The sequence below is a fragment of the Pinus tabuliformis genome, chromosome 3_2 (genome assembly GCF_031772625.1).
Source record: "Pinus tabuliformis cultivar Carrire ecotype Pingquan chromosome 3_2, CPIR1, whole genome shotgun sequence".
Taxonomy (NCBI): Eukaryota; Viridiplantae; Streptophyta; class Pinopsida; order Pinales; family Pinaceae; genus Pinus; species Pinus tabuliformis.
Genome location: NC_142302.1, coordinates 680,709,890 through 680,727,432, shown reverse-complemented (window position 1 = coordinate 680,727,432; position 17,543 = coordinate 680,709,890).

Sequence of the window (17,543 nt, the reverse complement as noted above, 5' to 3'; positions counted from 1 at the left end):
TCCAATAATGAATGATATTCTTCATTCATAGCTGCGTCCCAATCTGGATGGCCTAAAGCTTTTGCAACATTGTCAGGATCATAATTAGTTGAAGCTTGATCCAGTAAAGAAGAGGCTCTATCGAACTGAGAACGTGTACATCGCTGATCTGTAGGATCATCAACAAGAGCACCTGCTGCATCCCAAGTAGCATAGGTCCATTTTGGAAGCTGAGGAGTTGGAGGATCCTAAGAAGGTGGGGGAGGATTGTCATCCTCACTATCATCATCTAAAGAAGAAATATTTTCAGAAGTAGAAGGGATAGAGAGAGGTGGCACATCCACCAAACTAGGCTCGTAGGCCGATATATTTTCAGAAAACTTTACATCTCTTCTAATGCTAACATTTTTTGACTTAAGTGGAATAAGTTTGTATCCTTTGACATCTTCAGAATATCCAACAAAAATACATTTTTCACTCTTAGGTTCTAAAGCTTTATGTTTCTCATCTGGAATATGGGCCCATGCTTCACTTCCAAAAACACAAAAGTGACTTACATCTGGTTTAATTGAGCTCCATGCTTCTTCTCGAGTGATATTCTTTAAAACCTTTGTAGGGGTGTGATTTATTATGTAATTTGCACAGTTAATTGCTTCTGCCCAAAAATTAAGACTAAGTCCTTTAGATTGAAGCATACAATTAGCCATTTCCTTTAAGGTGCGATTCTTCCTTTCAGCTACACCATTTTGTTGTGGATTATATGGAACAGTATGTTGCATTTGAATTCCATTCTCAGTGCAAAAGTTGATGAATTTGTTGTTAACATATTCTCCGCCATTATCAGATCTTAGCTTAAGATATTGATGTCTAGATTGTTTTTCAACAAAGGCCTTAAAGGCCAAGAACATGTTAAATACTTCACTCTTGAGTTTTAAGAAGTATATCCAAGTGCGTCTGGAGAAATCATCAATGAAAGTTAAGAAATACTTGTAGCCAGAGAATGAAACAACTAGAAGTGGATCACATAAATCACTATGCACAAGATATAAAGGGGCTGAGGCGTGCGAAGAAGCACGTTTTTCAAAACTATCCCGATGATGTTTTCCGAGTACACATCCAGAACAAACACCATCTCTGCAAGATACCATGGGAAGACTTGTCACCATATTTTCTTTACATAGACTTTGAAGGGAGCGATAGTTTAAGTGATCAAATCGCTCATGCCAAAGTTTACTCACTTCATCATTATGAGAAACAAATACTGAGGGAAGATTTGATGACCCAAAGTTGTTAAACTTATACAACCTTGTAGAATCATCGGCAATGCCAGTAGCTAAAATCTTTCTAGGATCTCTTAGGTCCTTAATTACAACATCGTGAGGTGAAAATTCAACGATTTTACCTTCACCTGAATGAGTTATTTGATATACAGATAGAGGGTTGCAGGATAAGGTTGGAACACATAATACATCATTAAATTGACCATTGTCTATATGAACAGTTCCAGTCCCTATAACACTAAGAGATCTATCATCACCAACATATATATTTTTGGTGTTACAATCATTTAAAGAAGAAAACATGGCTTTGTTTTTGGCCATGTGATAAGAAGCTCCAGAATCAATGAGCCACTCATGAGGATTAGAAGAAGAAGATACATTTAGTGCATATCTAGACCGAGATGTTTGACAACCACATGCAGAAAGTGTTATTCCTGAAGATGAAGTTGAAGTTGAAGAGTGCTCCAATGGATGTTATGCTTTTTCGTTGTTGCTTCCAAGGCTTCCATCTTCTTAAAGCATTTGGATTCTAAGTGACCATCTCGATTACAGTGGCAATGTCTATCAGTCTTCTTACCTTTGTTTTTATTTGCCTTATCATTTTGTTGAAATGATTTTTCATTTTGAGGCTAAAATTGCTTAGGACCCTTGTTTGGTTTAGGACCATTCTTTTTAGGATACAACTTCTTAGCATTCTTTGAATTTGGTTGTTGTTGGGCGGCTAAGGCTTTCCTAGAAGAGTTTCCAAGATCAAGAAGACCAAGGTGTAAGAGTTTTTCGTGTTCTCTTATTAAAGAATCACAAAAGGAATCAAAGGAAGGGGACTTGTAGTCTTGTCCTTGAGAAATGAAGGCTTCTCTTGTAGAATGGAAGGTGGAAATAAACACAAAGTAGGCTGGTCCCAACTTAGTAAGAATGGAATAGATAAGGTTACCATCTTCTTTCTTAACTTTAACACCTTCCAAGAGAAGCCTAAGGGTCTTGAACTTGGACAAAAAATCTTCAATGGAAGAAAAATTATTGGGGTCCAATGTAAGCAACTCATTTTCGAGTTGATGGGCTCTAAGTTCATTTTTAATTCCAAAAACTTCAGTGATTTGTTTCATTGCTTCATTAGGAGTATCAAGTTCTGCGATATGGAATCTAAGGTATGGAGAAATAGACATCCCTATCAACCCACGTGCTTGATTTTTCCTATTTTCCCATTTGGCTGCCTTATCTTCATCTTTCGATTTGGTTTCTTGGCTTGAGCTATTATGTAAAGACCTTTACTTCTAAGTAAATCCACAATGTAGTACCACAATTGGAAGTAGTTGGTGCTGTCAAGAATAACTTGGCATGGACTTTCCATTTTAACAGAAACTGAAGTTGTAGATGTTGAAAATAAGTGTTCCAATGGAGATATCTCAAAAAAATAGGCTGATTAAAAAAAAGGGCTCTAAAAACGGCTTTCGGATGAAGAAGTTATGGTTTTTTGAAGAAAAGTTGTTGAAGATGTCGACAAAGTGCGGGAATGTGCGGAAATGAATAATAAAATCCGCCCCCTTTCCAAACTTAATCTAATTAGCTCAACAAAAACAAAGACTTGAACTCAAGACCTCTATTCTCATAAAGTAACTTTGGACCAAGTGAGCTAGTTTAAAAGGTTAGTAATTTTTGGAAAAGAGGAAGGGTTTTTTTTTTTTTTTAGTCACCGAAGCTTTGAGGTGCATGCTTATTTGAGAGAGCTCTTTTTTCCCTGCAAAACAAAAACCACAAAGCCCAACACGAACATACGAAACTAACAATTTTCCTCAACGTTTCTGATTTTCCGAGATCACACTAAGGCGCGGCGAAAAAGAGCATACGCATGAGAAAAAAAACTTCCTTTCTGTTTCTGATTTGCCCAGATCGCATAGAGTCATGGGGAAAAGAGAATATGCTGAAATGAAAGGTGTAGATCTGGTAATATAAAAAAAAAAAGATAAATAAACTGAAATAAACAGAGGGAAAATAACTAGAAACTGCAAATAAACATTGTATACCTCCAGATCTTAAAAATGACGTAGCTAGGGCTACCGGAAACCTTTTCGCATGAAACGAAAGGGATTCCTCACTGGAATAGATGCTCCTAACACAATAGAGCAGTCCTCTCAGCCCGAAAGCAGTCAGAAACAATAGATCTAGGAAACCGCAGTCGAATGCAGTTCTACCGACTTCAGATTTGGATCACCAATGGATGCAGCCCTCAAATAGTTCTGATACCATGTAGGAATTTATAGGGTAAGTTCCTCAGACAGAACACCAAAGGACACTGCTCAAAAACAGATCACAGATCAATACACCAAGGTTTTTGACGTGGTTAAAACCCTCAAAGAGGGAAACAGCGCACGGCCTGAGCCAATGCGGCCACTTCAGGCAATTTATTAATAAAATAATGAAAATTTACATAAGCTTCTCTCATGAATGGTTACCCTACAAATGACCCTCCATGCTCTTTAAATAGAGATCATGGACCAATCGGGTGTTAAGCCACGGATCAAGTGTCGTTAATACCAAGGAGAGAATAAATCATCGGATTGTAAGTTACAAAAGTACATAGTAAAGAAACACACTTTACCTAACTCTACACTAGACCAAGTTATACTTAACTATTTCCTATGTGTCGGAATATCCTAACATGAATCATCTTGGAACACAAAGAATAGACATCTCCAACCACTAGGAAGGGATTCATAAGGACCAACATTATTATTTAGAAGGGGCGAAGCATTTTCTTCTCCGCTAAGCTCATTATTATGGACTTGAGAAACCATGGGATCTTCATTTCTACAATCATACCCAATTCCCCAATCAACAACCCAAAAATCACTTACAGATTCTTCATTTATTCGACTATCATGACCTTCCTTAGAATCCACCCATTCTTCACTATATATTTGGTGTTGATTAGGATGACATTCATTCTCTTCTTTAGATAGGGAGGACTTTTCATCCTTCATCCATTCCCGAAAAATGATCTCCAAGGTATGTACTACATGATTTTGATAAAATGTCTCAAGAAGAAGGTCACCAGTAAGACTCTATATATTCACTCTTTGTGTTACGGAGCCTTTCCGATTGCTCACAATAGTGGGAGAAAATCTCTTGGGAGTTATATGTGGCCATCATTTTCCTGCAAGACTTTTCATATTCGATCATCCATTCTTGCAATGTCTGAGGGCTCTCGTGGTTGAGATCTTCCTCATTATCCTTAGAGGACATGCTTTCCAATTCATGATTCTCTTCTTTGGCACCATTATTAAAGTATGCATCAATAAGAGACTCTTCCTCAAGCATAAAACCAAATTCAATAACTTCGTCCTCTCGAAGGGCCATATCTAACATTTGGGATATGTCTTCATGAGATTGGAAACTTGACCCTTCATGCAACAAGAAGTGTGTAGTCAACATTGGAAGATAAGGAATGATTTTAGGTTTACATGACTCAAGCCAATCGGTACTTGGGGCAATGGATAGGACAAACAATTCAATTTGGTCACAAGGTTGAGTTATATTTTTCTTTGAAAGGTACCTTATGAACCTTACCATGTGGTTGGCTGCGGAATGTGGATCCCATCAAACATTGGCATATTCTTCATGGATTTCGATGAAGGATATCTTGGGGTCCCTGTCATATCTATGGCAGGAATATATGTGGTCAACATGTTGGTGGGTCCTTAATGACATGGGAGTCGCCAGGGTGAATGAAATTTCCGCAAATGCTTGTTTCACCTTACAAGCATTGGCTTTGAAGTTCAATGAAGAACTAGGGCTTTGTTCTTCCAATAAAGTCGCCAATAATTTTATGTCAATATGTCGTGTGGGGAACCAAACACACATTCCATGTCCTCGACAATGACGCCAAAATGTTACCGCTCAAACTAGTAGGAGGCCTAAAAGGGACTCCTTAAGGGACAACTACTAGATCAAGGGAAACAATGGAGTCTTATCCCCACTGTCACATCAGCTAAGACTCCCTACTCTTTACGAAATTTCACCAATGGGAGGAGACCCAGTATATGGGAAGTCACTTGTGAAGGATGAAACAACAAATGAATGTGAAGTGACCTTAATGATCATTTTCCTAGAATGGGGTAAAGAATGGAGCTTACTTGCTCTTCAAGCAAGGTACAAATATTTCTAGGATAAGGAGGGGAGGATTTGAGGGTTAGGTTAGAGGAATATGCCTTGTAAAGGAGTTTCCCCCTAAAATCCTTATTGAACTTGATTTCCTAAATGGCACTTGAAGAATTGAATTTTCAAAGGTATGGGACCACGTGGGACCAAGTGGACCCAGCCCAGGTTAAGGAGAGAATCTAGCAACCAATGATGTTCTTAATGCAGAAAAGGAAGGGGAAAGGGTCAAAGCAAGAATTTCCAATTAAAAGTGTCAAATTGATCCTACGAGGTGCTAGCTTAGCGAATACTAGGGCAAAGTTTGATCTTAGATCTAGGGCTTGGGTTATCTGACAACTCCACCGTCGAAATGGCTTCAAATTTGAAGGAGGCCTTGAGGACACACCAGCACAATAAAGGCTAGTAGATCGAACTTTTTCTATGGCTATTTCATCAAGAAAGTGATGCTCTAAGTGACCTAACTTGGCTAGACCTAGAAGAGAAAGGGAAGAGGTGGAGAAAATGTTCTTTGAGTGATCACCTCTAGGTGGACCAGTACCTAATCCCTTGGGGAGAATAGAGTCTAGGAGAATTATGAGAAAGGAACTCGTATTTCGGTCAAGGATGCCTTAAGGACTACTTCACTTGGCCTTTAGGGCAAGAAAGAGAGACCTCAATTTTTTAATACTTCTCTTTGAAAAAAGAGATGGCTTATCAAGATAAATTCACCAGTAGAATTATCCCTAGGAGATTTCATTCACATAAATGGCCCAAACATTGAGAGATGTTATATAGAAACAATAATTCCACATTTTTGCAATTATGTAATGCAGTGATTAGCCCTAATATAGCGAAAATCCCATTCAATGGATATGGAAAATGTAAAACAAGAATAACATTAAATGTGTGCACTTACATGTAATGGAACATATCCAACCATTAACAATTTGACAATAAAGAAGCTCGAGGATAAAACACTCCAATCTAAACATCAAAATTCATAAATGCTCCAATTCATCCTCCAAGAAAAAGTGTGAAATTCTCAAGAGAGAAGAGTGATCCAATCCAAAGTGATGATACAAATTAATTCATGTCTCTCCTATTTATACACTCATTAGGAGTTCGAATTACCTAATTTGAGCCTACATTAGCCCATCAACTAAAATAATATGCAAATAGCTATCTACTAGTGACAAACCCACCAAACTAGCTCACAAATAAAATAATAAGCCTCCCAAGAGGTCGAATGATCAATAATGCATGTCGTTGGGCTCTTTAAGAGGCCTGATGAAGTCTATAAGTTCCAAAATGATGAGTTGGACTTCCAAAAGTAATGGACAAGGATTGGCTCCTTATTCTCCACATAATAAACCTGTGGTGCTCCCAATGGTTGTGAGGGCACACAAGTGACCTCATGGGTCTCCAAGTAAGCCAAAGATGCTTGTACACCATCTGTAAGGGTTCAAATGATGGTGTAGGTGATGCTACATCATTGTACAAGTCCTGGATCAGTTGCCAAGTGCATGGTACATCTGTGGGGTTGGCAGAGAAAAGGTGAACCAGGGGCATCTTCCTCATCCAATAGGTGAATCTCGAGCAATCTCTGAACATCTCTAGGGATCCATGGAGTGTGGTCTATTGTTTTGGAGGCCCATGGCTCTCAACACACACCCTACATGTGCCAATGTAGCCCTATAGAGGGGCCCCCATATAGGCAGACCAAACCCAAGATGGAGACCACCTGCAATCCTACATAAGATCCAATGCGTCCCCTAGCCTTCTAGTACAACAAGTTTTCAAGAAAATTGAGTAAAATAGCATAGAAGCCATGGAACACAGGTGGGGACTTCATAATGGTTTGTCCTTTCATAATGGGATTTGGCATGTGCTAATGTCTCCTTACTCCAAATGGAGTTTATAACCAAGTATCCCATTAAGTGGTTTCTACTTTTAAATAGGATAATATGTCCAAGGCACATCCTTTAAAAGGTGGTGGCATGTGATAAAGAGGTGAATGGGGCAGGGAATGAGAAGGGGCAACCCTGGGCCACATGTTGGGGTACAAGGGTAGCTAGTAGAAGGGAAGCCCACACCTGGGTATATAATGTATAGGATGGAGCAATTGTGGTACATGAGGTGCCCCGACCTTGATTTTTCCACCCTTCTTTATACACCTTTTTCCTTTTTATGATTTTTCTTCAATTAATTGCTCAAGGCTCAAGGGGTAAGAGCATGATGTGTGAGATATAGCAACGAATACACCCTTTTAAGGTAGGGCGGTTCATTGCCCACCAGGGGTTGGAGCAATCATGGGTTTGTATATGATGAAGGAGGCTCATAGAACTTGTAGGAACCAGGGTGATGGCCATGATGATGGGGTAGAGCTCATGTATTGGCTTTTGCCCATGTTCTAAATGTGTTTGTCCCAACCATATTTTTCATTTTGTGGTACATTTTTTTGTTGAATGTGGCCAATTATGCTTTTACTTTTATTTTTCGTTGCATCAACCTCTGGGGCATCATTTTGGGCCTAACCCAAAGTGTGGGTAAGGGAAGACAAGAGCTAGCCCTGTGTGGACCCAGAGGATGAATGTTGACACAGGTGGGAGAAATGATGAATGGGGCTATAATGAGTGGAAAGGGGGCAATATATGTGGATGACGGAACCTGACCATGCAGCCAAAATCAGGGTTTCCCATGAAATACCATTCCTAAAGCCAAATGGTCAGTAAAAGAGATCCCACGGGACTAGAATCCAAGGTTAATATCCAAAAGGGGTCTAGGGGATGAGAGCACATTCTAGCCCATTCTTTCCATTGAATCCCCCCATTAATCCATAACCAAAAGTGTCTATGATAAGCAAACTACAATACTCAATTACCAAATGACAAGGCATACAGATGGGTGAGGATAGATGGATCTCCCGAACCTAAATGTATGCCTTGTAGCATACAGATGGGTGAGGGCCCACATGGTTGGCTCATGTTGTGGAGAAATGGCACAACGAGCTAGTTGGTGGCTACAAGGGGCTATTGGTTGTCGGCTGAAGACCATCTTGGAGAAAAAACTTCTCCTAGGTATATCACCCACAAAATGGTGGGTAACAAGGCCTACTAATATCAAAAATTTTAATGCAAAATCGTAATCAAACAGTAGAGACTTACCCATCTCTTATACCCTACTAATTACATTGAATTTAAGCTCAAAAATAGCCATAGAAATTAACCATTCTACATAAACCACTCATAAATTAACCATTCCTCAAAAAATCATATAGAAATCAACATGCCTCATTATTCACACACATGAGATAAGTATTCCTCAACAATACCTCAAGCATCTTGGCCACACAATACACACACACACACAAAATCTTAAGTAAATACTTATCCTATAAAAGAAGTTTGGCAACTAAGATTGGGACTTCAAATCTCCACCGAACCTTAGATTGTTCTACACTGCAACCAATCACCCCCGAGCTAGATTTTAGAACTTGAGGAAGAGTGATCAAAGGAAACTACTCACACAATCAACACCACTAGGAGTCTAGAGGTCCACCTATCTCCACCCAACAACCACATACCTTGATACCCCAATGCCTCTACCCTAAACTGGGATCCCAGAGGACACTGGAACACTACAAATCAACTAACACTCTAAGATAATACCTTATTTTATTCACCACTGTAGTAGGTTTATTCCAGTCAATTTGCGCTCCTACGTTGTTGTTGATGGTGCTGGACCTGCCAACATGTCAAGGGGATCTCCCCAGTAAGAAGTCCCAATTAGACCTCAAATCGTTTGGTGTAGGAGGCCCAACAGTGGGTTTTAAGGTAATGCATTGACCGCGATGTCACACAGAGGCAAGTAAGATAACTTTGTCAGTAGAAAGGGTGTGACCGCTGCAGTGAGTCAAGGAAGGTGCATGAGAGGTTCTAACACAAATGGGGTTGGGATGAGTGCGCCCCTTGACAACTTGTATCAATACTCAACTAGCAAGGGAACACACAAGCGAAGATGCATCACAAGCTGGAAAGCAGAGCAGTCGACAATCCAAATTGATGGTTAAACCAACAACACATTTTCAACAAGATTCATATAATTGTATACAAACCAGTTCATACACAAATACGTAAGTTAAACAACATATATCTTAAGGCAATCAGAACAATCCAACTACAATAACAACATATGCATGAAAATGTGTTGGCTCTTATTATATAAAGAAGTGTAAGTTCCAATCATACAATACATCCATGTAAACCTGCTAGCCCCATCAGTGGAACGTTACAGCCACATCCACCTGCTCCTCCAAAGAGATGAACTAGTTTCGTGCAATGGAGAAGCTAAGGCGCGTTACAATATTGTCCAAGCTCTTTCCAAGATAGTCTTATCAGAAGCTTGGTTGACCAAAAGCCTATACAATGAGTTATGAGGGACTATTTATAGCAAAGGGTGGGGTGACCCTTGACATTCCCCTTTGTGACCATTCAACTACCCTCATGACTCTTCACCTACTCTATGACTGTTACATCCACTATTGAGACTTGACTTACACTTGACTTGACTCAACATTACAATGCACATGTACCCATGTGAACAATGGCTTCAACAAGCCAAACTAGATATCATTCTGACTTAGACAACTATAGAAGTCCAATTGCTCGACATCCTCATGTTGATCAATAGTAACATATTGATGCCAAGATTGGTATTCCTTGATAGTGTCTGTTTGTTCTATTGTGAAATCTATTTGAAACCTGAACCTTACCTCCATAGCATCTGAGTACACTGCTCGGGCTCCTCTTTCCAACTCGTCTGAAAGCATGTGCATCATTGTATTCAATGTGGCCGGACCAGCAACATACTTGTGCATGATGTCTACACTGATAGGCAAGTCTGGGCTAGTGGCAGTGCGCATCAACTCGTCAAAGTACGAGTCAAGATCTTGTCGGACCTAATTCTTTGTCTTCACTTGGGTGAGAGTCCCAATTGATGGGATCGCATGTGTGTGCACCACAACATCCATGCTCTTCAATACTCGTGCATGGGAAGCCTGTATGCTAGTGATGAGTTGCGGTAGGTCCTCATAGTTCTAGATCTGACTCTAGATACATGCTTGCAGCTCGACCGCATTGGCCCTCATCATCTTTGGCAAGTGAAGCGGGGCTCCCTTGTACTTCATCGTCCATGCTTGCATGTTATCAACAGCAGCATGTATGTTCTTCAAGATGTGTGCTCTTCTTGCACATCGTTGTTGCCATCCGTGGAGATGGACGATTGCTTGGTGCACGGTACCAAACTTGGAGTACAATGCTCACATAACTGTGTCAAGGGACAATACTTCATCTAGTATTTCCTTCTTCAGTTCAGCTCAGGCAGACATTGTCACCAAGTCTCCTCCTTGCTTGGCCACCTGTAGTTCCTTCGCCATTCACTCATTCTCAGCTATGAGGAAATGAACACTTGAGCTAGTGGCTTCGGCATACACTCTAGTTGCATCGGCCAAAGTAGCTGGATGCTTGTGCACATTAGTCACGATCACTTGTTCTTCAACTTGTGTAGGGGATGTTTGGTCCTCCGGAGTCAGTACTATGTGAGATTGCACAACTCTAGTATGATGAGATTCATCAAAGGAGAAGTTGTGCACCTCTGATTTTGGTTGACCACCAAGGATCTCAATGCCTCCTTGGTCATTTGAGACTTGCTCATCATCTAAATGCATTGAAGTGGGTGATTTGACCTCTTTGTGGTGAGGCATGAGGTCGGTGTCCTATTCCAACTCCTATTGCTCCATGTCTGCATCCAACTATTCAAGTGCCTGTTCTATCTCATGAGAAAAGTCTCTCCCCTGTGATGGTTCACCCTGTTTGCCTGACGCCATCTGTTCAGATGAATCAACTACTTGTACAGGCGATGCTTCGTATGTCTACACATGATGTGCCCCCTACTCTATTTGTCGTTGTTGCACTTCCTTCTCCTATTGGCGCAACTCTTGTTCTTTCTGGAGTTGCTCCCTCAACTCATGCAACTCCTTCTCTGCTTCTTCCATTCTCTTCTTATCCCTCTGCCTTCGTGCGATGCGCTTGTCGCACTGCTGCCTCTTTGCCTGAATAGCCATAGCTACTTGTTCTACAAGTGGATCTGCTTGAAACTTGCAACTTTGCTCCTCCTCCATGCGGTCGACAATCTTCCTCTTCCCTTTGTCGTGCACATGTATGCTTGGCTCTGCTTCCTCTGCTGCTGCTACTACTGTTGGTGCTCTCCGTGATGCTGCTTCATGCTGCTTTGCTAACCACTCTACGGTGAAGTTGACCTGTTCATTGGGTCCAAAGGAATTGTAGCAATACCTCCATGAGTCTTCCTCGACCCAATGAAATGCCCCATGGATCCAGTTGAACTGAACTCTCATGCAGTGATCCTTCACAATGCAATGTGGGTCATACGGGTTGAAGCTTCGGAGGTCGAATAGGTACTTCTTCATCTGTTCTGCTTCGACATCTGCTCTCTGGATCTCATATAACCTAATCCGCAACGAAAAAGTGGGCCAAGGTGCCTTCTTCTTCTGTTGTCTAGCTGTCAATCCTACCGAGATGTGATACACTACTTCCTGCATGACAAGTACATCCAAGGAAAACTTTGGCAGAACATGTGGAGGCTTCTCCGATTGAACATTTGGATGAAAGTGTTGGACGATGAGGCATACCAATCTGCAATTCCTAACAACGTTTCCATTGCATCCTTTGATGTGTAGGGTGGATCCTGTTCGAATATCATCCTGTATACTGGGGTGACAAAATGGTCGGACAGTCGTATGATTACTCCCCTGAAGCTGCATTCAGACAACAACTTGAAATATGTGTTCACAACAGTGTCTGTCGGTGACCATGCCCACTCCAAACCTGGGAACTCATGTCGGGCACAGACTGCATCTAGAATGTAGGCGAACATGTAAATATATGCATGCATACCTTCGGGTGACTGTTGAGCCTTCGTGACTTGTTCCTTCAGCTGATGAGCCAGTATGTCGGACCAGTTGCATGGTCTTCCTTCTCTAGCCAGTTGGTCCAGTGCGATCACCCAACTCTGAGGAAAGGTTTCAGTGCTTGCTTGGCCACACAATTGACATGCGAATATGACCAAGTATTGGTACGCCTTTCTCAATATCTTTGTCTTGTAGATCTAATTGGGTGTCATCCTGAAACGAGCTGGCTCCTTTACCCAATCCTTCAGAATGTCTCTAGAGTTAGCTTTGTTGTTGGGAAAGCTGAATGGAGGACTCATGACAGTCACGGGCTCTGACATCTAATACATCTCATCATAATCTCGTGCCCAGAAGGTTGCAAGCTTTGTCCCACTGACACTGCTCAAGGTCATCGTCTCAGGATCAATGTGAGAGATGATCTAGTGAATCATGTCCACGCATGGGAACGCGAGGTATCTACAAGCAATTTGGTACAAGTCAGACTTGTGAATGTTCACGTACACCTAATGCTCTTCGAGGTCTTCCCCTAAAGTGTTTGCGAATGTTTCATTAACCTCTTGCCACTTCAATTTGATGTCCCTGTCTAGATACAACTTCATATCTTCAGAGATCGGCAGACTAGAGGGCACCTGCTCAACTGTTGCTCCAAATGCAACTCCATCAATGTCCTGTGATCCTGTTCTCTTGGAAGCCATTGAGACAAATGAACACCTGAAAGATCTGGAGACAAGCAACATGCATGGAAAGAGATATGTCAGTGAAAACAAAGCAAATCTGGGGAAGGATATAGCACATACCTGGGAAACTGATGAGCAAGATTGTGCAAATTTTACTGGGAGGTTGGGTGACTAGTTGCCAGAACTACGCAAAAGGCAGTCTAGGTTGTTTGGGAGGCAAGACTGGCTATTGGATCTGCAAAATGTGCAATCCAGTCAGGCAGTTGGCTGTTGGGATTGCGCAATGTGAAATTCCAGCTGGGAAGGATTGCTAGCCCAGGGACAGATTTGCGCAATTTCTTGGGCCAAGCAGCCACTGTCCTCCAGAAATGTGAAAAACAGTCCTCGAGGCCAGTGTTGGGTAGGAATGTGCATTTCTGGAGAGGAAGGTGAGCCTTCCTTCCTCAGATTGCGTAATGCAGCCTTGGTGAAGGCAGACTCCGGGCCACGATTGGGCTGACTCACCGACAAGCAACTAAAAGAAAATAAGACAATGAATTCATGGCGACACTAAGTGATAGCAGAAGTGATTGACAGTGCATGCAAAACATGAATGAAAGATTCGCAAACAGATCAACATGCATGTGGGTGTGGCAGTTCACCAGTTGGGCGAACGTTCGTGCAAAATAGTTTCATGCATGCAACATTAGTGAGATAGCAATGGAAACTAAAACCGAGCTAGGACAAACTAGTATACATGTAAACGATAGCAAGCGTTCAAAGAAATCAACCAAACAACACGCACACAAGCAAATACAAAAAAAGCAACATAAATGTTGAAAAAGACAAGTTGAGGCCACTTACCCATGAATAGCAAAGCGGATGTGTCGAAGAGTCTTAGATGTCTTGTGGGATGTCAGAGCTCCAAGATCAATGTGAATGAATGAGCTCTGATGCGTCGAATAAATAAGTTTGGTCACATGATGCGCATGCCACAAATCTAGGTAAAAGCGACACTTAGAGGGAAACTTCTAAAACAACTTTGCATGTAACCCCTCGCTGCTAAAAATAGCTCCCTGAATAATGGGATGCCTTTTTCATGTTGCCTCTTGCAATTCTGGGAAGAGCAAGTCATGCATGCATGCAAGTCAAGTTTCCTCAGTCCCGGGTGGCACTAGTCAATCGGATTGTTCATGCATGCAGCTACTCAACTACTTGGGAAAAATGTGCATTCCTGGTTGGAAGCTGGGCTAACTGCCCAGGAGGATTGCGCAATTTCTGGGCAGAGCAGCTGACTGCTGCCCATATTTGCGCATATCCTAGGCTGAGCAGCCCTGCTGGGAGTGTTGGCTGGCAGGATTGCGCAATCTTGGGGCCCAACAGGCTGCCAAAGAGGAGTGCGCAATTTCTGGAGGGAAGGTTGCCTACCCTCCAGAAATACACAATTTTCAAGGGGAGGTTGCTCACCCTGTAGCTGGACCAAGTCTGGGTGAACAGCTTGTGAGGGGAATGGATTAACTGTGATTGACACGCTGCCTTTGTGTTAGGGAAACACTAAAGCTTGAGTACTTGACGAAGTAAGACAAAGCGTTGTGAAAGGTTGGTAGGGAGGCTCCAAAATAGGCTAATAGGCTAAGGCAAAATTTTGGAGGATGGTTGTAGCTATTACAACAACTGCTTATCTCCTCGTTATACCTTTGTGCGCACTCCCTTGAGGTTGAGTTCTCTCCTCTAGTGCATATTACACCCTTTTGTTTTGTCTTTTGTAGTGTCCCCTCGCCCCAAGCCTATATGATTTCTTTCCTATTGTGCGCAGTCTACTTCTTTGATGCCTCTATGTCATGTGCCCTTCCTCTACATTATGTTACGCAATGTCGTTTCAGCTCCTCATAAGGCTTTCGCCTCTACTCTCCCAATTCCTCCTTGTACCCTTCCTAGGAATACTCTCCACACTTTTTTCTCTGCACTGGGTCTCTGTTTTCTTCTTCCTCATACCGAGCTTTATTCTTGTTGTCTTATGCTAAGTCTCCCCTTCACAAGATGTGCTTCCTTGCCTAACTACATTATGCCACCATCCCTAGGGGATTTCCCACCACCTTCCCATGATGATTGTTTTAACCATCTTCATGGTGGCATGTTGTCAAGTCATTCTCCACAAATTGAACTGTGTGTGGTTATGGTTGAGTTGGCATGCCAGCTCCCCATACCACCTTGTTACCACTCCTTCCAGCGTTGTTCAATTTCATTAATTTATGTCTCTTTTTCTTGTGGACTTGCCTAAAAAACGTATGGGTGTTTCCTCTCTTCCCTCAACTTAGTTCAATGTGCAGTCAACCCATTAAGGCACACCAATCAACCTCCCATGACTGCCATTAAATGTTTGTCTCCTCCTATTTCCAAGCAACCTCCTCCCCAAGCTCTAAAATTTGTTTCCCATATCTCATCCATTTAATTTCAACAAATAAATACAATATTTGAAAAAGGGGACTAGCCCAAAGGGGCTGTCACACATATGATCAAGGTCAAGTGTGACAAACCATTTGGTATTTAAGCTCATTAGGCTTCTATGCATTTTGTTGACACCTAATCAGAGGGATTGGGTGTACAGTTGTAATTAATGTAAATAAATAATAGAGAAGATAGAGAGTCATCGGGAGATGAACCGAACAGTCACTCCCTCTTGTATATAATAATGAACAACCTGAATGAATAAAATGAGTTTTGATTTGAGGAGTTACCTCCTAGTCTGACATGGTATCAGAGCAGGTGCCATTTTTTGGCTTCCTTTTTAATTTGTAACTCCTACTCTGTTTTGCTTTTTTTTGCATCTTTTGCAGGCTGACATTTATGTCAAATCCCTGCAAAATCTCATTTATTGTTTAATACATTTGTTGAAGTGCATTGCACTGGAGCTAGCTGTTGAAGTCGAAGATGTTGTAATGACTTGGATTTCCTCCTGCTCTGAGTATGGTATATATACCCTTCCACATTGAAGAACCATATATCCTTTTTCGTATTCCCTTGAGCCGGATCTCAAGTATTATAAACCCATATATATAAATATCGTCGGGTCCCTTTTTAATCGCATATCGCAAATCTCTTGCCCCGATCAATACCATTGCATGTTTGCGATGCAATCATACCCTTCATTAAACCTGCTCGGACATAGTTCCCGAGGTTTCACTTTATCTGGCTCGTTCTCCACCATTGATCTCAACCTCCAGATCCGATCGCTGACATTGATTTCAGGGGAGACCACTTGCACGGCAGTTACCCGCCCGAAAAATGCCCTTTAATCTCCACCGTTGATCATCACCTCCAAATCCGACGGTTTATAGCGATTTCAGGTGCATTAGTTGCACGAGAGTTACCCACCTGATACGAGCGGTTTTTCTCTCTCCCCTAGTCGCTACGTGTCAATCGCTTAGTGGAATCGGGCACTCCCCTCTCAATACCACTTACCGTTTTTTATCCGCCTGAAATCCCACTTGTAACCCGAAATCTGCCTTTAGTCGTGGTTATCGCCCCGACTTGTTTTGTTTGCGATAACCGTTGATCGCTTCCCATCAACGGCCCTCCTCCGTTCATCTCCTCCTCTCATCTCTGTCGTTCATCTCTACCATACAAAGCAACAAAAGAACTACAACTACAGTCAGATTCTGATATTCGAGTGAACGTTGAATGTTGTTAAGTTGAACATTGTTGGTATAACAATAATTTTACGAGTAAAATTTTGCAGCAGCAATATTTTTCTCCACTGTACACAGATTTTACAATGCATTCAATTATATCCATTGTGGGAGAAGTTCCCAATGGAAAGGAGAATTATCATGAATGGTCGAGGAAAATCCAACACACTCTCATTTTTAATGAGCTATGGAAAGAAGTGTGTGTTGGAGCGCCAATCCAGCCTACCTCTGACAAGGAGCTCGCCATTTGGGAAAATAAGAACAGCAAAGCCTATGCATTGATTGCAACATCAGTAAGTGAAGAGGTGAGTCGACACATTTTGTCATTTTCAAATGCATTTGAAGCCTTACAAAAGCTAAAAGAACTCTATGACTCACACTCTGCACTTGAAGTTGTTCAACTCATGATTAAACTCTTCACCCTTGAATTACAAAATAATGATCCTCTTTCTCTTGCATCCAAAGTAAAATCTATAATGCATGATATCAAAGTCACTAAGGTTGAATTGGATATTCCTCTGATCGCTTTTCTCAAGGCACTTTATCCTACTTACTCCAATTATCTTGATTCATTGCAAGCAAATGGAAATCTCAAAGATATTACCTTTGACTCCCTTGTGAAAAAATTTGTTGAAAGAGAGAAAGCTTTTGGGAAGAAGACAACCCCTGAATCTTCTGAAGAGGCTGTGTGCCTTGCTCATAAAGAAAAGAATCTTGCCCAAGATTTTTCCAAAGGAAGAGGTGTTCGAAGAGGAAGAGGAAGATATTTCAGAGGCAGGGTGCGCAGACACTCTGAAGGAGAAAAGTCAGATTTTCA